We start from the raw sequence: 23,757 nt of genomic DNA on the forward strand, positions 1-23,757 counted from the left end.
GGTGTACCTCAAGGATCTCGCTTACCAGCGGTGTACCTCAAGGATCTGTTTTGGGGCCACTGCTGTTTGTCATTTTTATAAATGACCTGGATGAGGGCGTAGAAGGATGGGTTAGTAAATTTGCAGATGACACTAAAGTCGGTGGAGTTGTGGATAGTGTGGAAGGATGTTGCAGGTTACAGAGGGACATAGTAAGCTGCAGAGCTGGACTGAAAGGTGGCAAATGGAGTTTAATGCGGAAAAGTGTGAGGTGATTCACTTTGGAAGGAGTAACAGGAATACAGAGTACTGGGCTAATGGTAAGATTCTTGGTAGTGTGGATGAGCAGAAAGATCTCGGTGTCCATGTGCATAGATCACTGAAAGTTGCCACCCAGGTTGATAGCGTTGTTAAGAAGGCGTACAGTATGTTAGGTGTTATTGGTAGAGGGATTGAGCTTCGGAGCCATGAGGTCATGTTGCAGCTGTACAAAACTCTGGTGCGGCCGCACATGGAGTATTGCGTACAGTTCTGGTCACCGCATTATAGGAAGGATGTGGAAGCATTGGAAAGGGTGCAGAGGAGATTTACCAGGATGTTGCCTGGTATGGAGAGAAGGTCTTATGAGGAAAGGCTGAGGGACTTGAGGCTGTTTTCGTTAGAGAGAAGAAGGTTAAGAGGTGACTTGATAGAGACATACAAGATGATCAGAGGATTAGATAGGGTGGACAGTGGGAGCCTTTTTCCTCGGATGGTGATGGCTAGCACGAGGGGACATAGCTTTAAATTGAGGGGTGATAGATATAGGACAGATATCAGAGGTAGGTTCTTTACTCAGAGAGTAGTAAGGGCGTGGAATGCCCTGCCTGCAAAAATAGTAGACTCCCCCACTTTAAGGGCATTTAAATGGCCATTGGATAAACATATGGATGATAATGGAATAGTTTAGGTTAGATGGGCTTCAGATTGGTTTCACAGGTCGGCGCAACATCAAGGGCCGAAGGGCCTGTACTGCGCTGTAATGTTCTATGTTCTATTGATATCAAGGCAATTACTCTTACCTCACCTCTGGAGTTCAGCTCTTCTGTCTGCAATTGGACCAAACCTCTGAGGTCAGCTGGTGCCTGGTCCTATAGTATTGATTCCAGAATAAATATTGACCAAGTCACTGGGACATCTTCCATGTTCTTCTTCAAAACAGTGCCTGACAGTAGCAACAAGGGTCTCACTGTTATGCCTTACCTGAAAGTGCACCTCAGACAGTGCAACATCCTGTGGATTGCACAGGGCCACAGTTGACACTTAAAAGAAACAGTACTGCAAGTTGAATACTTTCCAGATTTCAAATTTCTGTACTGGAGGAAGGCATTCATGGTGGAGGACAGACTGCTTCAACAGGACCTTCCAAATCCATGTCCTTTACCTCCAGAACAACAAAGACAGCACATAATGGGAACACTATCACCACCTGTGAAAGAGGGGGGCCACCAGTGGCAGCAACACCATGACAAGCCGGACGCCGTTCTGTGCCAGCCCAGGATCTCCCATTGAGCGAGGAGCAAATCCTTGACCGACTCCCCCAGTCTGGGCCGAAGCTCCAGGTCCATAGTTAGGCTTGGGCATCTGAAGGAGCAGAGGCATCGGTGAAAGGTGGAGGAGCATCAGATGGGGAACAGGAAGCTTCTCCCATTCCAGCAACAAAAAGTGACTTCCAACAGCATAGCATGGTGGTCTCGTCCTGCTGTGTCTTTAGGGTATCCCACCATTCCTTAATTGGCTTTCCCTAAGCCCAGGAGCTGTTAACTGAACTGTGTTAAACTGTTTTAATTTTACTTTTTTTTTTAAAAACATTATTATGTATGAATTCTGTCATTAATACAGTACCCTGGAGCAGAGACTTGATAAATAGTGAAAGGTTTGAGATGCAAGAGTACACGTGACAATAAATTTCAATTCAATTCTATTCTATTGGCATGTTCTCCTTCAATTCACACATCATCTTTACCTGGAATTTTATCACCAATTCCTTCACCATCACCGGGTGAAAATTCTGAAACTTCCTTCATAACTTGACTGAGGATATCCCTGCATCCCTAGGACTATGGCAGTTCAAGGCAGCTATTCACCACCTTGCTCAGGCCAACTAGGGATGAGTAATGAATGCTAGGATAACCAGTTATGCCCACATCCCATTAAATCCCAAGAATGAGTTTTTTAAAAAAGTTTATAAAAACTGGTTGCCCATTGCCTGCATAATAGTGACTACACTTTAAAAAGTATTTCATCAGCCGTAGAGTGGTTGTAGACAGAGTTCATAAAAAAGGTATAAAATAAATAAAGCTTTCTTAATATTTGGCCTATTGCTCACAGTATAACAATACAATGTTTATTAAATACCCCTAAAATACAGATATGTAAATTCCACATTGTATAATACAAAATACCAACACTCAAAAAGGAAAGTCTGCAGGGAGCGGTTGCAGGGTGGAGCAGCTACACAGAGTATAAAACTAATGGAGCTTGGGGCACATTGTAAACGTGAGAAAAATCTGGAGTGACATCACACAGAAACTGTAACCTGATTGCCTGATAAGAAATCTGCACTAAATTTAAAAATGAACAAAGTAGTATTAATGAATTAATTAACTCATTATTAAACTTATATAAATTAAAAGTAATTAACCAAGTAGAGATGGCTGGGCGGTGATGTGTTGTAGCTGTATGATGTGGGAGCTGGCTGATCCCATTGCGAACAGCGGTGACCACATTTAAAGCAAGTGTTGGTTGCTTGAGGAACTTCAGCTCAGAGTTGATAAGCTGGAATCTGAGCTTCAAACGCTGCAGCACATCCAGGAGGGGGAGAAGTACCTGGACGCTGTGTTTCAGGAGGCGGTCACACCTGGTAGATTAAGTACTTCAAATTCAGTGATCAGGGACAGCAGAGTATGATTGCAAGTGAGGCAGGTAAAGGGCTGCGGAAGGGGGGAAAATCCTGAATTCAGGAACGGAGGGGCCTCAGCTCTTGACCTTATCCAACAGGTAGGGGGTACTTGCTCCCTGGGAGGATGAGCCAGCTAACCACTGCACCATGGTACAGGAGGCCATTCATGGAGGGGTAGAAAAAAGGCAAATGGTAGTTGTAGGGGACTCTATAATTAGAAGGATTGATAGCATCCTTTGTAAGCAGGATCGAGTGTCCCACATGGTGTGTTGCCTGTCTGTTTTTCAGGGCAAGGGACATCTGACCGGCTTGAAAGGATATTGGAGTGGGAGGGTAAGGATCCGGTTGTTGTGGTCCACATTGAGATAAACAACATAGGCAAGACTAGGAAGGAGGACCTGTTCGGGGATTATCAAGCACTAGGAACGAAATTAAGGAACAGATCCTCAAGGCTTATAAACTCCGGATTACTACCCGAGCCACGTGCAGATTAGCTTAGAGATAAGAAAATTAGGGAAATAAACATGTGGCTAAAGGAGTGGTGTGGAATAAAGAAAGAGGGGTTCCATTTCATGGGGCATTGGCATCAGTTTTGGAACAGGAGAGATCTGTACCATTGGGATGGTCCCCACCTGAACAGTCTTCCAGCACCTCCCCCAAGACTGGGGAAGACTGAAAGATTAAGGATAATGCCCCTACAGTTTCCACATTCAAAGCAAAATTCTGACTATATTCACTTTATCTTATTGTAAAGGAGCCTCAAGGAAGTTAATTAAACCTCCTTCTTTGTGCAATCCTAGAGCACAAATTGCCTGTTCCAGAGTTAGATCCTAGACCCTAAAACAGAAGTTGCTGGAAAAGCTCAGCAGGTCTGGCAGCATCTTTGAAGAAAAGAAATCAGAGTTAATGTTTCGGGTCCGGTGAGGAAGGGTCACTGGACCCGAAACATTAACTCTGATTTTCTCTTCACAGATGCTGCCAGACCTGCTAAGCTTTTCCAGCAACTTCTGTTTTTATTCCCAATTTACAGCATCTGCAGCTCTTTCGGTTCTTATTTAGATCCTAGACACACAGACCCAGAAAACTCATTTCTATTTCTGCAAATTTGGTTTGCTTAGTTTGAGAATTTAAGTCCCTCCTTGATTGCTGTATTATCCTTATTATACATGCCCCTAATTTTCTGATTGATACTGTTCTACACCACAGTTACTGTCAGGAATGCTTAAACAATACGAATCAGGTTTTCTGGCCCATTTTGTTCAGCGTCAAAATGATTCTACTACATAATTTACTGATCTGTGATCCTCTCTGCTGTCATTATCCCATTCTTAATCATTAAATCCACCCATCCTCCTTTTCCATTTTGCCCATTTCTTCTAAAAGTTAGGCATTCTGGAATATGTAATTCCCAAACTTGGTCACTTTGCAGTCAGTTCACACAGGTGACTATTAGACCAAATTGAGATTCGTTTCTATCTATTCTACCAATTCATCTACACAGATACAGTACCTTAAGACTGGACATTCTTTTCCAATTCTGCCTGACATGATCTTAGCTATCAATGCCCCACCACTTTTGTTGCACTTGTCCTTTGCTGCTTTTGAATTTATCCTTTGCCAAATCTTTTATTCCCTTGAATAATTTAAAGTTGTCTGCCCTGGGAGATGGCAAGGGGATTGTGGTTGAAAGACACAGATCTGCTCATTTCTCTTTCTTCAATTTTAACCTCTTTAGTCCACGAGTCTGGAGCACTGGTTGGTGAAGGGTTAGAAGACAACACGGAGGCATCGATCAGAAAAGTTAGAGGAAAATAAAGAGACACCCACTCTTGCCTCAAGAGGAGGAATTGGGCCTATCAAAAAGAAAAAACAAGCCCAGTTATAACTCTTTAGTCTCTTCTCTAGGATTTAAGTGTCACACATCTGATTCTTTTTCCTATGTCTTGTAACTGGGCAATATGAATTTCCAAAGCACGAGGTACAGGAAAACTTAACCTGCTGAGCGACATACAACATTCTCTTTCATGATTTGATAACACTCAAGGCTAATATTGAGAACCTAATAAATTCTCCTATTCCATGCCAACACCTCCCTACTGTTCCCCCCAACACACACACACGGGATTCTGTTCATTGTAGGAGTCAGCTCTGAGCTAGCTGCATCAGTGTCATGTACTACTCACACATAAATAAATGGTGACAGAGTGACGGGATACCGGCCTCTGTGGAGTTATTTCGCTTTCATAATGAGGTGATCATGCATAATTGTTATAAAGATGAAAAAGTAGTTGAGATTTTGAGCATCACTCCAAATTTTTCATCTAGCTTAAATTTGGACACTTAAATACTCATGTCTACAGGTCGAATGAACCAGTCACTTAACACATTACAGAAGACCCACTTTGTTAGTTAAAGCTGTCACTTAAAATAACTGAGATTTGGTGAAATATTACAATAGCAGTATTGGTCTCTATACTTGGGAATTCATACAATAACATATGTTAATACATATTTCAGAAGAATCATTGTTTTAGAAGATGCTACTGTTGATGATAATTCTCCAGAGCTGAGGTGCCTGATGTAGGTTTTCCAATTCTCCACAGCATGTACGAGTATGGGAATTGCTACTGCCTGGTAACCATGACCCTAGTCTTGGGTTTTAAATACATTCTTCCGCAGTTGGTGAAAGGCTGAACTGGCCCATTGGAGATGATAATGAATTGTCATCTTTATCTGCTTTCAAGGGGAAAACTCCTAAAGTATGGAAATTGGTTCACGCTTTCTAGAATCTCATTTTAGTTCTTAAAAATCTACAGAAGACGTGTTGAGCTGTAGGAACTGGTTTGAAGAGGGCCTTTTGCAAAAGGAAAGCAAAGCATTGTGGCTTGCATGTCAAACAGAAGTTAGCCAAATATAGGGAGGATAATCCAAAAGTTCATGATTCACAGGGTCAAAAGCATTCTTGAGGTTGTAAAAGCAAATACAGCAGTTCGTACAATTCCTTACATTGTATGTGAATTTACTGTGCAATCACGTCATTGTCATCTCTTGGATGGCAAAAACTGCACTGCAACTCTGGAAAGACCTCTTCAGCCACTTTGAGAAGGTAGTGGAGAGGAATCTTTGCAATGATCTTCCCTCAACAGACAGCAGGGTGATCCCTTTGTTGTTACCACAGACTTAATCGCTCTTCTTGAAGATAATCACAATCACAGCACGCCAAAATCCCCTGGCATTAGCTTCTTTTCCCAGATGAGGAACAGGAGGTTGCGTAGCCTCACACTGAGCATACCTCTGCCATGTTTCAGCATTTTAGCTATACCAGTGGACGCCTAGTCAAAATCCTGTATTCTACTTCCCTAAATTTGAAGTCAATGAGACAAAATGTTGAGGATTTTTGACCTGCATTCAAATAGGATGCAAGAAACAAGCTTGGAAAAAAAAGGGGGCAGCATTTTATCCATAGAATCCCTACAATGTGGAAGCAGGCCATTCAGCCCATTGAGTCCACACAACCTCTGGAGGAGCATCCCATCCAGACCCACCTCCCTCTATTGTATTCCTGTAGTCCTACATTTCCCATGGCTAACCCATACATCCCTACATACTATCAGGAAATTTAGCATGGCCAATCCACCTAACTTGTACAACTTTGGACTGTGGGAGGAAAATGGAGCACCCAGAGGGAACACACTGACACAGGGAGGATGCGTAAACTCCACACAGGCACAGTCGCCCAAAGCTGGAATTGAACACAGGCCCTTGGCACAGTGAGGCAACAGTGCTAACCAGTGAGCCACCATGCCACCCCAATATATAGCATGAGAAATCTATGTTGATTAGTTGTGCAATCATTGCATAAAGATTCAACAAGAACAGTTAAAAAAGTTAATTCAACTCTCAGACCAGACAGGTTTGGACAGGGCATTATCATGGGAGGAGGCAGAGATTTGCTGTTTCTGGTTGGTGGTTTCTCTAAACTACAACTGAGACATTGGGATTAGCACCTAAGATTTTGTGCATCCCTGATTATGATTCCAAAGTAAAAAAAATTACAAGATCTTCTGTTGGCCACATGTAGGTGCTCAAAATGATACATGATAGCAGTGAGCAAAAGAAGAAAATTGAATTTACATAATACCTTTCATACCCCAAATTCTCAAAACACTTCCTGACCACTCATTATCCAGGAAGAGGGGTCAGACAGAACTTTTTCCATCATAACAAAAAAACAAAATTCACTGGCGAACTCATCGAGTACACTATAAATAAGTTGTGTATTTGTGCAGAAAAGTAACATTGATAGGGGGACATGATTATGTTGATCATAAAGAACTGGCCCTTTCCACAAGAATTCTTTCATTACCATGGTTGGAGGCCTTATTTTGTCATAATTTAGATGCAGACAGAGATTCAAACCATTTTGGGAAAACACTAACTAAAATTGTCTGGGATTCTTCTCAAATAAAGGCATGTTTGCAAAGAGCAACAATTTTTTCCAAAGACCGTAAGAACTGCAGATGTTGGAGTCAGAGATAACACTGTGGAGCTGGTGGAACACAGCAGGTCAGGCAGCATCGGGGCAGAGAAGTTGACGTTTCAGGTTGGGATTCTTCAGAAAATGCCCCGATCTGAAACATCAACTCTCCTGCTCCTGGCCTGCTGTGTTCCTCCAGCTCCACAGTCTTATCTCAATTTTTTCCAAGTATCATGAGATTAAAGTAATATTTTAATGTCTGAAACATTTTGGCAAATCTACTCAATTGATTGAATTTTAGCCTAGCTTATTTCAAAGTCTTCAATTTTTTTAATAAAAGCACATCACAATTCAGCTCTGCTGCCAGATGAGATGGTTTTAAAGGATGCAAATCAAATGCTAAAATCCAAACCTATGTTGATCAATATTAGAGTTCCAGTCCCCTGTGAAAGCACCTGTTTCATGCATTTAAAAACACACAAAAATTTTTAAAAGAAACTTTCATAAGTTTGCACCAATTAATTTTAATGTACAGCCTTTATTTTGGAGCACAAAATTAATATTGCTGAAAACAGGGACACATTGCTGAAGATGTGGATGTTAGACTTATCAGGACAAAGGGAAAGAATAAATCAAATTTCACAATTAAAATAGGAGAAACAAAGGTTGCTGCTTGGTTGGCAAGTCAACTGTGTCTCCATGACACTGCCTTCACCAAAGCAATGGGAGAACCATAGGCCTCCCAAAGGCCAAAGAATTTCAAAAGAAGTGCAAGACTTGAACATATTCATTTTCTTTGCAGAGAACAGGCTTACGTATATGTGGTATAAAAGCAAAATACCACAAAATGCTGGAGATCTGAAATAAAAATATCAATTTTTTTTGTTTCAGATCTCCGTAATCTGAGGTTCTGTGTTATATTGTTAGGTTGTATGTGATGGAAATGAGAGATTACTCACTTTGGTGGGAAGAATAGAGGTGTAGACTATTTTCTAAATGGGGAAAGGCTTCATAACTCTGAAGCACATTGGATTCCCAAGTCCCAAGTTCAGGATTCTCTTAAGGTTAACATGCAAGTTCAGCTGGCAGTTAGGAAGACAAATGCAGTGCTAACAATCATTTCAAGAGGACTTGAAAATACAAGGACAGATCTACTGCAGAGACTGAATAAGGCTTTGGTCAGAGAAGCTTTGGGCCCTGTATCCAAGGATGGATGTGCTGGTACTGGAGGGGGTCCAGAGGAGGTTTTACACAAAGGATACCAGGGATGAAGGGCTTGTTTTATGAGGAGTGCTTCCAGACTTTGGGTCTGCAATTGATGGAATTTAGGAGAATGAAGGGAGAATCTCAGTGAGACTTATAGAATACTGACAGGCCTGGATAGCGTGGACATGGAGATGATGTTTCCACTCATGAGAGACTAGAACCAGAGGGCACAGCCTTAGAGTGAAGGTATGAGCCTTTAGAACTGACTCAAGAAGGTATTTTTTCAAGCAAGAGGGTAGTTAATCTGTGGAATTCATGGCCTTCATAGCCCTCTGTGGCAACGTCATCGAGCATATTTAAAACAGACAGATCGCATCTTGTTTGGTAGGGGCTACAGGGAGAAGGCAGGAGAATGAGGCTCAGTGGTTAGCACTGCTGCCTCAGTGCCAGGGACCAAGGTTCAATTCCACCCTCCGGAGACCGTCTGTATGGAGTTTGCACTTTCTCCCCATGTCTACGTGGGTTTCCTCTGGGTGCTCCGATTTCCTCCCACAGTCCAAAGATGGGCAGGTTAGGTGGGTAATTTAGCATGGCCAATCCATACTGTCACGGGATGTGTAGGTTAGTTGGATTAGCCATGGGAAATGCAGGGTCAGAGATGGAGTAAGGGTTGGTTCTGTGTAAGATGTTCTTCAGAGAGTCATTGCAGACTTGTTGGACCGAAAAGCCTGTTTCTGCACTGCAGGGATTACATGGAATGAATTGAAACAGATCAAAATCGTGATCAAGTTACAGTGAAGAGACTCAATGGGCTAAATGACCCAATTCTGCTCATATCTTTTATGGTCTTATTGCACTTTGGTCTGGTTGAGTAGGAGCTGTACTCTGCTTATTAGGAGCGAAGCAACATGCTGCATGATTCATCAGCTTCAGCTGACAGTTGGGACAGATGGCTTCCATACCTTGAACCACCTTGGCACAACCTAATGTGACATTGCTCATTGGTGTGGTAGGCAGATGTATTTTTGGACTGAAGGCAGCTTCCTGCGAGGGAAAGTACCACTTGTGTAACTAATGCACAGTAGCAGCATGAAACAGCTTCTTTAATCTATGATTCAAACTTTTAAGACACTTTGTTGCTCCAGTGTAAATTGAAGAAAGACTGGGTACATTTCAGGTCCAAAAAGTGATTAAATGATTAAGTGACAAATGCTTAAGCCATACTTCTACATTTAAATCATGCCATACTCAAATTTCAATTCCTTCACATCTTTGATGCAATCAGCAGTCTATGTATGTACTAATACGTCAGTGAGAGACCGAGGTCTATATTTCTCTCAAGTTCAAAACACCTACTGTTTTCAAGAGAAGCTTGGAGTCCAAACAGGAGAGAGATTGATTGAATACTTATTTGCATCTACAATGTCATAAATTAATTGTAACCTTCATTAGTCATTTATACAAAATGTCAAATCTTTAATATAAACACTGGCCATTAGCTTTGACACAAGTTTGATGATTAAAATGGAATACATAACTATGCCAAAACAGATGCAAATTCAAGTCCTTGAAATGCGAAAGGGATTCAAATTAATGCCAATAGCTGGGAAGTTGAAGTTTTGGAAACCCACTGTGCCACAGAATGGGGGAGGGGGGAGAATCAGACAATGAAAGGTGGGGGTTTTGGCAAAATTTGTGTTTGTCTGAGGGCAGCAAATTCTGGCAAAAGCTGTGCGAAGGCAGCCAGAAAATTAAAGAAACTGGTCTAGGACTATACTGCAGTGAAATGACGACTAGTCACACCACAAGGTATATTATAACAAAGTACATTAATTACCAGAAAGTTTTAGTAAGCTCACTCAAATTTTCATATGTCCTCGAACAAAATGTAACCATGATGTAAGTAAGCAACTGTTACCAAAATATGAACATACAATAAGAGTCATTGCTTGGACTCTACCAAAAACTTTGATAAAGGTGTCACATGAAGACATCTTCAAAACTGTACAAAACAAGATTAGCTTCAAATGTGAGGACGAAGACGAGGAGCCTGCCATAACTCATTGAATCCATACAGCTTTATGTCCAAAGTCCTGCAAGTTTTTTTTTCAATTTATTTTCAAAATTACCAACAGTCTCAGGTAAATTCCAGATCATTGTCATTTGCTGTGTTATGGACCAGACCAAACCCCCTGAAAGTATATTAAAGATGATAGCCTGGACCCTAACTTTATCTTACTTTAAAAGGCAAGTGCAAGGCATTGCATTCCAGATTCAACTCGATTGCAGAAACTACTTGACTTTAAATAAAACACTATTTTTACACTACTGTTAAAATACTGATAAAATAAAAAGAATTGGCTTAACTACAACTCTACTGAAATGCTTAAATATATACTAACTACTGCTAATGAACTGGTCTAATGTAGTAACATGTCAAACACAACCCTGGCAAAGGCAAATTCAGTGAGTGGGCCGGAAGAACCGTAGCAAAGAAAATTCCTTGGTCATGTATTTAGTCTGCAATCTACATCATCATAGTAATTCCTGGATTTTGAGGGGAAAAAAAGGAAATCTAAAAACTCAAATCACGAAAACTCAAAAAGAAGTTATAATTGCATATCAACTGGCATTTCATCCAAACATTGTTAGCAGGTTCTTCGATATCAGTTCAGCAAAAAAAAAAACAAAAAAAGCCCAAAAGATCAACTCTGAGGCTCTGGCAGATATACATTGTCTCACACTTCAAAATGTTCAATAAATTAAGTTAGTGTACATCTTTGTGAGCACCCTAAAACATCAAGCTGAAGGACTTCACTAAACAGAAGAACAGAAAAATAAACTAAATCCACCCCACTTCCTGAAATCCACTTATCCACTGTTACTGCTTATTTCACAGTTCGTATTTTAGATTTTAGACAGAACAATTCTGAAATGGCCTTCATTGATCAGCGAGATGCGGAGGGTGGGGAAAGAGAGGGAGAGACGGACAGAGAGAGACAGAGACACAGTGAAAACATTTTCTTGCTCTATCTACAATTGCTAGCTATAGTGGGAGGATTTGACAGTTGAAGATTAACAATTATCTGAATTTTAGAATACGTTGCTGCAGATTTCTTGCTTCTTACCGCACAAAAAAGAGAGACTCGGAACCACCAAACTGTTCAAATGTAAATCTTGGATCAAAACATTGCAGCTTACTGCTCCACGATCCCTTGTTCCAATCTCTAACAGTTTATTCCTCCCCCATTTACTCCTCTATTTTAATCTCCATGGTGATGGTGATTCATGCCGAAAATGGTTTTACAAGTATTGACAACTGTTCCGCTCCTTTCCAAAATAAACATCTTTCCAGTGTGAACTCATACGCTAAAAAGGTCACAAATGCACACCACCCACTCCAGCAGCGGTCACTGGCTACACATCAAAAAGGAATGGCAGAGCTGATATTTCCCCCTCCAAAGCACAGGGTCAGGGAAGTCATTTGTATCAAGTCATCTGTTGCCACACAAAAAATAGCTAACTTAGAACAGACCAGAGTTCAATGCTCGGACATTTTGGCTTGTATGGCTTTATACTGCATTACTCATCAGCCCCTCAAGGAAACCACAAATACATTTGATAAAAGTTTTAAAATACTTTCTTCAGATAACCTGCATCACAAAAACTTATCCTTTTTCAGCTTAAATATAATTCCCATAATTTTGACGAGTGTATGTGGGGTTCTACATAAATAGAATCAGATTGATATAGTACATTTATTCACTAGCCCTCAAAAAAGTTAAGCTGATGAATTTATTATTTAAGTCTGCGGCAATTTAATGAATCCACACTCTGTGCTCTCCTGCCTGCCTGAAATGCAGGATTGGAAATTTGGGCACATGCCTACCATGGTTTTTCCATCTATTAATACTAATACAAAAGCTCTGCTCCAGGTGTAACATATGTAAAATAACCCCCCTTAGGTTGTACTGTAATGGTAACAAACCTATGATCAGTAAAAACAGCTTAAAAAGTAGTAAGTATAGAACAATTTTGCTACAAAAAAGGACAAAAAAGTCAATACAAAAAGATTGCAGAGGAAAACAGATGGAATGGTCTCCCATAGGCCAATAGATTCATAGCACTACTTAAGTCAGTGGGTTGAACGATTCAAAATAAGATATTTTTCAGGACAGGCAGTGCCAGACTAATTGCAATGAGCCAAGAGTCCCCAAACCAGACAACTGTTTGGTATTGGCTACGCTTTGATTATAGTAAATATACTAAATTACAGAATTGAACAGGAAACTATTTAGCACTTTGGAATGACAAAGAGAGCAGATTTAAAGTAGCAAGATAAGTAGGGTTGAGGTACTAGTACAAAGAAGATTTCATCAAACAGCAATAAGAACGGTGCATGCCACTTTGCAGTACTCCATTAAATAAGAAATCACAGGATGCAACTGAAAATACATTTATTAAATTCCAATAAAAATTGTGCTAAACAAGTTGCTTTGGGGAGAGGAAGCATTTTAATAGATTCATAAAATTTATTTAGAATGTACAGTACAGAAACCAGCTAGCCATTCAGCCCAACTGGTTTATGCCAGAATGCACACCCCACTTAGCCCCAGCAGTTCTAGAGGCAAAATCTACCATTCTTTTGTGTGTATGTATCTTGTTTTCCTATAAATCAATATGCTGTTCATCCCAACTACTCCTTTTGACAGTGAGTTCTACATTCCAATCAGTCTTTGGGCAAATAGTTTCTCCTCAGTTCCTTAAGGGATTTATTCATTGCTAACTTATTATTTATGCCACCCACACTAGATCTCATAGCACAGGCTTCCAAATTCAAGCCCTCTAGACATAAACCCCAGCACTTTGTTTGCATTTTTATGGGCTCATTAATCTATCTTGCTCATTTATGAAGTTTACATTTGATCCTCTGGATCTCTTTTACTCAGCATAGATAGAAAAGTTATCAAAGGACAAACAGAGGTGAATTGGAACGATAAACAAAATGTTCTTGTGGATACACGGCTGAGGTAGGAAGTGGGGTTTTTAACATAATGTAAAACAAGAGGCAGTAGTCTCACTGGATTAAAAAGGTAAAAATAGATGGGAGGAGACATTTAATTCTCATTGGATATGGGGTGGTGGCTGTGGATTGCAGAACTGTATTGTCACATCAACTATAAATAACAGTTAAGGAAGACAAATCCAGCAGCTACAGATGAGAAGACCAGCCATCCTTGATAGGAAATTCAGAAATAATCCAGAACAAAATTAATTGGCACTTAGAAAAGCATGAGCCAATAAAAGTTAGCATGGATTTATTAAAGACAAATCATATTTGATTAATTTAATTATTCTTTAAAAGAATGGAATGAAGTCAATCGACGGCAGAACTATTTCTATAAAACCAAATTACTTCAATTGTCATAAATCTGTAACAAAAGCATAAAGGGAGATAGCGTTCTAGTGCAAATGATAATGTTACTGAAGGTGAGACATGGATTCAGACACCACCATTGAATTTTGAGGGTGCTTGTGGTGCAGTGGTAGCATCCCTACCTCTCTGTCAGAAGGTCTGAGTTCAAGTTCCACCTACACAGGAAATGTATAATAACATGTCCCAACAGATTGGATTAGAATAACGATAATCCCAGAATTGTTACAGCACATGGGGTGGACATTTAGCCCATCATGCCTGCACCAGCTCTTCAAACAAATATCATAACCTCCCACCTTTTCCCTATATCCTTGCGCATAGAAAATGGTGGAAACAGTTGGTCAGGCAGCGAAGTGAACTGAGAAACAGAATTGATATTCTTGGTCAAAGACTTCTTACTGGAATTGTATCCACACAGTTAATCTTTTGGCTTCCACTCGATGGAAAAGTTAAACCTCATAGTAGTGGACGGTGAGTGGCTAAGATACGGTGCACAGAAGTGCTCCTAGGGGTTGAAGTTATGACCACTCAATGACTGGAACAATTTTCTGGATCTTTTGTGGAATATTAACTGGACCAGCATTTATCGCCCATCGTGACAGCCATTTAGATGACGATGGGAGCTGACTTCTTGAACAATTGCAATCCTGTTGGTGTAGGAACAGCCACAGCGCTGTTAGAAAGGGAGTTCCAGGATTTTGACCAAGCAACAAAGGAATGGCAATATAGATGGAGTGCCAGTCATGTAAACTGATTTGTTCTGGATGGCATTGAGTTTCTCAAGTGCTACTGCAGCTGCATCCATCCAGACGAGTGGGGAGCTCCATCATATATCCCGGTCTTGTAACTGCTGTATGGTGGATAGGCACAGGTGAGGCAGGATCCTCGTTGCAGAATTTCCAGCCTTTGACCAGCTGTTGCAACCATAGTATTCATGTGGCCAAACAAGTTCAATCACTGGCCAATGGTTATCATTAGGATGTTGATGGTGGGCTTTAGCATTGGATATGCAGAGGATAGTAATAGACTTCAGAAAACACACAGATTGGTGAAATGAGGAACCCCTCAGCAGATAAATTTCACGTAGGGAGGAATGCAGTGGTATTCAAATTAAATGTTGAATTTTTAAAAAGGGAGTACAAGAGGAGAGGAAGCTTCTACTTGTACACAGGTATGGTTAGATCCTGTTGTTATATCTCAGTGACAATGTCAGTATTCCTTTAATGGACCTGTTCACAATATCACTGTTATCATGTGTGACCTGAGGGTATAAAAGTTCAAACTCCATCTTAGGTCAGATCACTAAGCAAGACAGTTTACTGAAATCCTACTCCTCTGCTGTAACTAATAACTTAATATTAGATCAGACGCTGGTGTCTGAAGAACATTTGTACATTACAGCTGTAATAAGTGTCTAATGGATTTTTCAATACCATGATAACCACACTCTGTTTCTTATGTTACTGGAGATAAACTAACCCTTCAAAAGTTCTAACGCTACTGGATATACAGAGGACAGTAGGAGACTTGAGAACATAGGTGGACCGGTGAAATGGAAGACACCAGGCAGATAAAACTGCATGTAAAGAAGTGTGCAGTGGTATTTTTAGTAGGAACATAAGGATTCAATGTTTCAAATTAAACAGTATAATTTGAAAAAGGGGATTCAAGAACAAAGGAATACTGTACTTAAGCATTAAGGTGACATGTTTTCAAGGTTACTTAAAAAGAATTTGGGATCCTTACTTTTAATAAGAAAGAAGAAAAAAAAGTGAAAAAGCAACATTAGTCCATAGCTGGAATAATGTCTTGTTTTCTAAGCAGCAGGTTCAAAAGGAGAATGTCAAAGTATTAGAAATTGTGAAAAAGGCTTACTAGATGGTTACCAGGCATGATGGTGTACTGCAGAACAGTTAAGGAGATTTGACAAAGATCTTCAAAAGCACTTTGATAGTTTCTTTTTTTTTTAAATCTACTTTCTCCAGGAGAAGGATGTTTGGTAACCTGAGGACAAAGGATCAAGATGATTGACAAAAAGAACCAAAAGCAACAAGTTTTGTTTTGTTTTACATAAAAAGTCAGTGTGTTTAGGAATGCACTGCCCAAAAAGGTCATTGGGTGCAAATTGAAATGTTACATTCAAAAATCAAGTTGGAAAAATATGAGGGCACCTTAAGAAATGGGCTATGGGGCAACAGCAAGAAAGTGGAAGTAACTGGATAGCTTTCTCGAAGAGATGGGATTGGCAGTGACGTGCTGTGTTATTCTACAATTAGACCTCTGACCTCTAATTTTGGTTCTCCATTTTTGTCAGCTTGCTATCATTATTGTTGTCACCTCGACCCACAAACTGTAGCTTTGGTTGCAATTTTACTATTTTGAAAACCTGTTGCAGTCCCTTGTCAGTCAGACATATAGTATATTTGGATGTCAAGTAAAGCATCATCTCATGTGTCTGAATTATATTCTTCAGCTCCTTCCTGTTTATATATGACAACTTGCCCTTTGTAAAAATTATTTCATGTGATGTGGGCATCACTGGCTGGGCCAGCATCTACTGCCCATCCTTAATTGCCCAAAGAGCAGTTAAGAGTCAACCACATTGCTGTGGGTCTGGAATCATGTGCAGGCCAGACTAGGTTAGCATGGCAGATTTCCCTCCCCAAAAAGAGGCAAGTGAATCAGATGGGTATATCTTATGCCAAGCATCAGATTGTTCTTAGTCTCTGCACAGGCAGCATCTTGAAATCTCACTGTAAAATTGGTGAGAAAAAGGAAAAATAAAAGGCATTTGATTAGCTAGTACTAAACTAGGAATGGACACTTGCATGGGTTAGTGTTGATTTGGGGCTGTCACGTAATTGCCATATGACAGTGGTTTGGATTTGAATCCAAATTATACAGGTGAACGCTTGGCCGCTGCACTTGTCAGCTCATTCAGTCAGAACAAGATTTAGTGACTATTTTAACTAATTATTTTAAGAGTTGGCTTTGACATATAATCTATGACAATGCCTGTATTAAGTGTCATTAAATGGTTGCAACAGCTTTGGGACTCCCTGGGGAGTTAAAGCAGTATAAAAACGCAAATTCTCTCATTCACACATCATTGTGTCTAAGCCCAGAACACGAAATTAGTTCAAGTCGACCTTTAAATCATTTAATCTATTTGTTGTAATGAAGTTCCATTCATTCCTGAGTATATTTGCCAGTAAAATACTTAGCCAATTGCAGCCAGTTTCATACAAGCTGGTCTGACATGAAAAGGTTGCACTAAAATGCAACACTTCGATGCTTATACCAATCTTATCTCTGACATCTACCCTAAATTCCTATTGCCAAGATTTGTGTAACTATTATATGGCAGCACTTTTGCACCAAATGCTCACACTCCAAATATTAAACTATATGTTCTTATACATTGTGCATGTCCTGATTATAGTTTAAAATATCAAAACTGTTGTTTCTTTCCCAACTGTATGAAAAAAAGGATTTGGTTAGTCTAAAATTCTGTTCAAATTATGTCATGTTAAAAATTTAACACAATTCTCAGACAATTTGCTGGCCAGCATTTTTAAAATCAAATAATACCACCACTGCTGAGCAAATCCAACCAGAATCTGACTGAAAATGCAGCTGTAAATATATTAAAGAAAATCATACAGAACCCATTTGAAGGCTATAGACAGATGTTTTCAAGAAAATTGTACTATTCTTCAATATTTGATCTAACAAATACACCAAGTTTGGTTGGTAAAGATACTGCAGATTTGCGTCAGTGCAAAACTTTCATGCTCTGCTGAGCCATGTGAAGTCACCTTCCTCATCCAAATTAATAGCGTCACTTAATTTGATCAACTCTGGCTGGTACGTTACATCACTGTTCTGACCTCATACTTGTTGACAGTTTGAACACAAAATCAATGCAACAAATAAAAAGAAATAAAAATGCAGACTGATTAACGGCTAGTTAAGTTTGACAGAATGAGTCAAATGATTGAAAGGTGAAGTGATGGAATTATTTAGAACTGAAGTAATAACAGCTGAAAAAGGGAAGGATTGCAGGGAAAACAGAAAAAGGGACAGCACAATGGCTCAGTGGTTAGCACTGCTGCCCCACACTACCTGGGACCCAATTCTGGCCATGAGCGACTGTGTGGGGAGTTTGCACATTCTCCCTATGTCTGCATGGATTTTCTCCAGGTGCTCCGGTTTCCTTCCATAGTCCAAAGATGTACAGGTTAGGTGGATTAGCCATGGGAAATGCAGGGTGACGGATATCAGGTGGGTCTGGGTGGGATGCTCTTTGCAGGTTGGTGTGGACTCCATGGGCTGAATGGCCTGCTTCCACACTGTAGGATTCTATGATTATTACAGAGGAGAGAGATAGATAGTGCAAAAGGAGAGAGTGTAAGTCAGGAAATTTTCAGGGTCACTTTTCTAAATCAAGTCCAGTCTGCATTTGGATTAGACCGAAATTTACTGTAAGTTTAAGCTTCTTCCAACCAGGAAGCTGTAATTAGTTAGTTAACTAGTTTAATCTGATTTCCATTGCTTTTCTTCAAGTTTCAGGCACTATAAATAAAAGTAGTAATCTGGAATGGAGATAATATACTACTTTGGATTAAGAATTAGTTAACAGACAGAATAAAAAAAAGTAGGAATAGAATGGCCATTCTCAGGATGGCAGGCTACTGGTGGATACTGCAAGGATCAATCCTGGACCACATGATCACAATGTTCTATTATTCAAGGCGGCAGCAAGAGATAAATCAGGAAACTACAGACTGGTCAGGCTAACCTCAACAGTGGGGAAACTATTAGAAGCAATTCTCAAGGACAGAATTAATTTGCACTCTGAGATACAGATTAATCAAGAAGCTGCAGCATGTTTTATAACTTGATTGAATTTTTCAAAGAGCTGACAGATTTTCGATGAGGGCAATGCATTCGGCATAAAAGCCTTGCTGAAATCCAAGTAGACTAAGGTCTCACACAGGAGACTGATAATGAAGATAAAAGCCCATGGGATCCAAGGTATTTTGGCTAACTGGATTCAGAATTGGCTCAGTAGCAGGAAGCAGAGACTGATTGTCAAGGGCTGTTGGAGAGACTGGAAGTTTGCGTCTAATAGGGTGCTGTAGGGAGTGTTGGGGCCCCTTGATATTTGTGATTTACACAAATGGTCTAAACTTGAACATAGGAGGGTTGATCAGTAGGTTCACAAATGATATGAAAATTAGTTGGATAGCAAATAGCAACGAGGATAGCCTTAGATTACAGGAGGATATAGATGGACCGGGCATATGGACTGATCAACAGCAAATGGAATTCAAACTGCGTAAGCTTGAGGTGATGCATTTGGGGCAGGACAAACAAGGCAAGCAATAAATGTTCAGTCAAACCCTGGGAAGTACCTTACTGGTCCCTTAATGTAGCAGATCAGATACTTAAAGTAATTATGGGAATGGGATATTTGCCTTGATTAGTCAAGGTATAAACTGTAAAGAGTTGAGGCCTCAGCACCAACCTTTGCAACATATCATTCATGACATCTTGCCAGTCTGAAAAGGTCCTACTTATTTCTACTCTGCTTCCAGTTAGCCAGCACATCACCTAAGCCATGAACTTTAATTTTCCACAATTAAACTTTATTGCAGCCACTTATCAAATGCCTTTTGAAATCTAAACAGCACAATCCACTAGTTCCGCTTAACCTACAGCACAAGTTACTTCTTCAAAAGGACTAAAATTAATTAGAACAGGATTTCCCTTTTACAAAACCACATTGGCTCTGCCTGATTAGCTTGATCTTATCCAAATGCCCTGTTGTAACATCTTTAATAACAGCATCTTATATTTTCCTTAACGTGGTAGGTTGGCTTCCATTGCAAGACCACTCGAGTACATGAGTAAAGAGGTTTTGCTGCAATTATATGCAGCCTTGGAACACTCTGCACCCCAAACATTGTATGTAGATTTATTTTCTCCTTATCAAAGGATGTACTTTCCGTGCGGAAAATGAATATTCACCAGACTAATCCCTGGAATGGTGGGATTTCTTATGACAAGAGACTGTAAAAACAGAGGCTGTGTTTGCTAGAGTTTTGAGAAATGGGAGGTGATCTCACTGAAAGTCACAAAATTCCCACAGGTTATGAAAAGTGATGTGGATAAGAACTTTCACCTGATTGATGAACCCACAACCAGAGGACGTAGTCCCAAAATATGGCCAAACAACTGAGATGAAGAGGAATTTCTTCACTTGGAGTGGGAAATCTTTGAAATACCTGCCTCAATCTCACAGCATTATCTAGACAGACATTTAACATACTTCTGGATACTTGTAACATTGTGGATGTGGCATTTGTGCAGTAAAGTGGAATGGAGGTAGATGATCAGTCATGATATAATTAAATCGCAGAGGGGGTTCAACAGGATAAATGGTCTACTCCTCCTTTGTTCTTCAAACTAGATTTACAGTATACTATAGGTCTTCTCAAACTTGGGAAAGTGAAATCAGGAGGAACACTTAGAAAAACACAATGTTGAGCTCTGTCCATCCTCCCAGGGCTGGTGGGAGCAGAAACAAAAATCAACTGGAAACAAAGAAACATATGCACAGGGCTATGGAGATCAGGCAGGTGAATGGAAATGACTAGATTGCTCTATGAAGAACCAGCACAGACACAATTGGATGAATGGCCTCCTGCTGTGCTGCAAGCGAGTCTGACTCTAAGAGAAAGAAAACACTAAAAATGGTTTCCAAAAGGTGGTACGAATATGCAGCAGAGGCCAGTACCCAATCAAATCTGCAGAGTCCTCCTCACTAATACCTAGGGACTATGCCAAAATTGGGGGGAGCTGTCTCAAGGACTAATCAAGCAACAGCCTGACATATTCACTCATGGAATTATACCTTACAGGCAATGTCTCAGAAACCACCATCACCACCCCCATCTCTGGCAATGGTCTATCCCACCAGCAGGACAGACCCAGCAGAGGTGGCGGCACAGTGGCATACAATCATGAGGGAGTTGCCCTTGGAGTCCTCAACATTGACTCTGGACCCCACAAACTCTCAAGACTTCAGGTTTAACATGGACAAGGAAACTTCCTGATTACCACATACCATCCTCCTTTGGCTGTGAATCAGTACTCCATGTTGAACAACACTTGAAGGAAGCACTGATAGTGGCAAGGACACAATGTACTCTGGGTGGAGGATTTCAACGTCCACCACCAAGAGCGGCTCGGCAGCAGTACTACTGATCGAGCTGGTCGGGTAAAAGGACACTGCAGTCCTAGGCTAGCAGCAGGTGGTGAGAGAACCAACAAGAGGGTAAAACATATCTAACCTCATTCTTAAGAATCTGCCAGCTGAAGATGCACGTGCCCGTGACAGTATCACCAAGAGGCACCATTGCACAGTCCTTGTGGAGACAAAATCCTGCCTTTACAATTAGAATAACCTCCATTGTGTTGTGAGATATTATCACTGTACTAAATGGGTTAAGGTCAAACAGGTCTAGCAACTCAAACTCAGGCATCCATGGGCGTTGTGGACCATCAACAGCAGCAGAATTGCACTCCAGCACAATCTGTTACCTCATGGCCTGACATATTCCCACTCAACCATTACCATCAAGCCAGAGGATCAACCCTGGTTCAATAGAGATAGTGCAGGAGGGCATGCCAGGAGCAGCACCAGGCACATTTGAAGAGGTGTTGTCAACCTGGTGAAGCTACCAAACACGACCACTTGCATGCCAAAAAGCATAAGCAGCAATGTGACAGACAGAGCTAAGCAACCGCACAACCAACAGATCAGATCTAAGCTCTGTAGTTCTGCCTCACCCAGTCGTGAATGGTGGTGGACAATCAAACAACTCATTGGAGGAGGCAGCTCCACAAATACACCATCCTCAATGATAGAAGTGCTCAGCACAGTGAAAAAGAGAAGACTGAGACATTTACGGTAATATTCAGCCAGAACTGTCAAGTGGAGGATCCATCTTGGCCTCTTCCAAATGGTCCCCAACATTGCAGATACCAGTCATCAGCAGTTCGAATCACTCCATTTGATATCAAAACATAGTTGGGAGATGCTGGATAGTGCAAAAGCTGTGGGCCCTGACAACAATCCGGCAATAGTAATGAAGACTTGCGCTCCAGAACTTGCCACTCCCCTAGCCAAGCTCTTCCAATACAGTTACAACACTGGTATCTACCCGACAATGTGGAAAATTGCTAAGGTATGTCCTGTACACAAAAAGCAGGACAAATCCAACCCGGCCAATTACCACCCTATCAGTCTACTCTGGATCATCAATAAAAAGTGGTGCAAGGTGTTATCAGTGCAATCAAGCAGCACCTGCTCAGCGACGCCCAGTTGCGGTTCCACCAAGGCCACTCAGCTCCTGACGTAATTACAACCTTGGTTCAAACATGGACAAAAGAGCAGAATTCCAGGGGTGAGATGAGACTGGCAGCCCTTGACACCAAGGCTATGTTTGACCGAGTGTGGCATCAAGGAGCTCAAGCAAAACTGGGAACAATGCGCATCAGTGGCGAACTTTCCACCGATTGGAGACATACCCGGCACATAAGAAAATGGCCGTGGTTGTTACGGATCAGTTGTCTCAGCTCCAGGACATCTCTGAAGCAGTTCCTCTGGGTAGAGCCCTAGGGCCAACTAGTCAACTATATGTGATGACTACACAACGTTCAGCACCATTCGTGACTCCTCAGATACTGAAGCAGTCCATGTTCACATGCAACAAGATCTGGACAATATCCAGGCTTGGGCTGACAAGTGGCAAGTAACATTCACATCACACAAATGCCAGACTATAACCATCTCCAATAAAAAGCAATCTAACCACCATCCCTTGACATTCAATGGTGTTACCATCACTGAATCCCCCACTATCAACATTCTGGGGGTTATCATTGACTAGAGACTCAACTGGACTCACCACATAAACTCAGCAGCTACAAGAGCAGGCCAGTAGCTAGGAATACTGTGCAAGTAACTCAACTGACTCCTCAAAACCTGTCCACCATCTACAAAAGGCATAAGTCAGGAGTGTGATGGAATACTCCCCACTTGCTTGGATGGGTGTATCTCCAACAACACAAGAAGCTCGATACTATCCAGGACATAGCACCCCGCTTGATTGGCACCACATCCACAAACATCTACTGCCTCCACCACTGATGCTCAGTAGCAGCAGTGTGTACTATCCACAAGGCGCACTGTAGAAATTCACCAAAGATCCTCAGACAGCACCTTCCAAACCTACGACCACTTCCATCTAGAAGGACAAGGGCATCAGACATATTAGGAGCACCACCACCTCCAAGCTACCCTCCAAGCCACTCACCATCCGGACTTGGAAATATATTGCCATTCCTTCATTGTTGCTGGGTCAAAATGCTGGAATTCCCTCCCTAATGGCATTGTGGGCCAACATACTTCAGGAAGACTGCAGCAGTTCAAGAAGGCAGCTCACCACCATCTTCTCAAGGGCAACTAGGGATGGGCAATAAATGCTGGCCAGCCAGAAACACCCACATCCCATAAATGAATAAAAAAACAAGTTATTCAAACTGTTGAATGTTATCATGGTGACCCATAATGTACTCATCAAGGCAGGCTTCAAAACATTTCCTGTAAACATTTCAAACTGCAGTAAATATTTCATAAATAGCCCA

General features: G+C 41.0%; 1 protein-coding gene across 6 annotated transcripts in view; it reads right to left on the reverse strand.

Annotated features, from left to right (window-relative positions):
• The window catches only part of LOC109935264 (sickle tail protein), a 150,029-nt gene that overhangs the window by 96,274 nt on the left and 29,998 nt on the right, over window positions 1–23,757 (reverse strand). Inside the window, exon 1 of one of the 6 annotated variants that reach the window (XM_048612106.1) lies at window positions 11,732–11,828. The exons of the other annotated variants lie outside the window; for them this stretch is intronic. The gene's annotated coding sequence lies outside the window, so the exon portion shown is untranslated. Of the gene's footprint in view, window positions 1–11,731; window positions 11,829–23,757 lie in introns of those variants that run through there. 6 annotated transcript variants of the gene reach the window in all.

This window comes from Rhincodon typus, chromosome 2 (genome assembly GCF_021869965.1).
Source record: "Rhincodon typus isolate 14 chromosome 2, sRhiTyp1.1, whole genome shotgun sequence".
Taxonomy (NCBI): Eukaryota; Metazoa; Chordata; class Chondrichthyes; order Orectolobiformes; family Rhincodontidae; genus Rhincodon; species Rhincodon typus.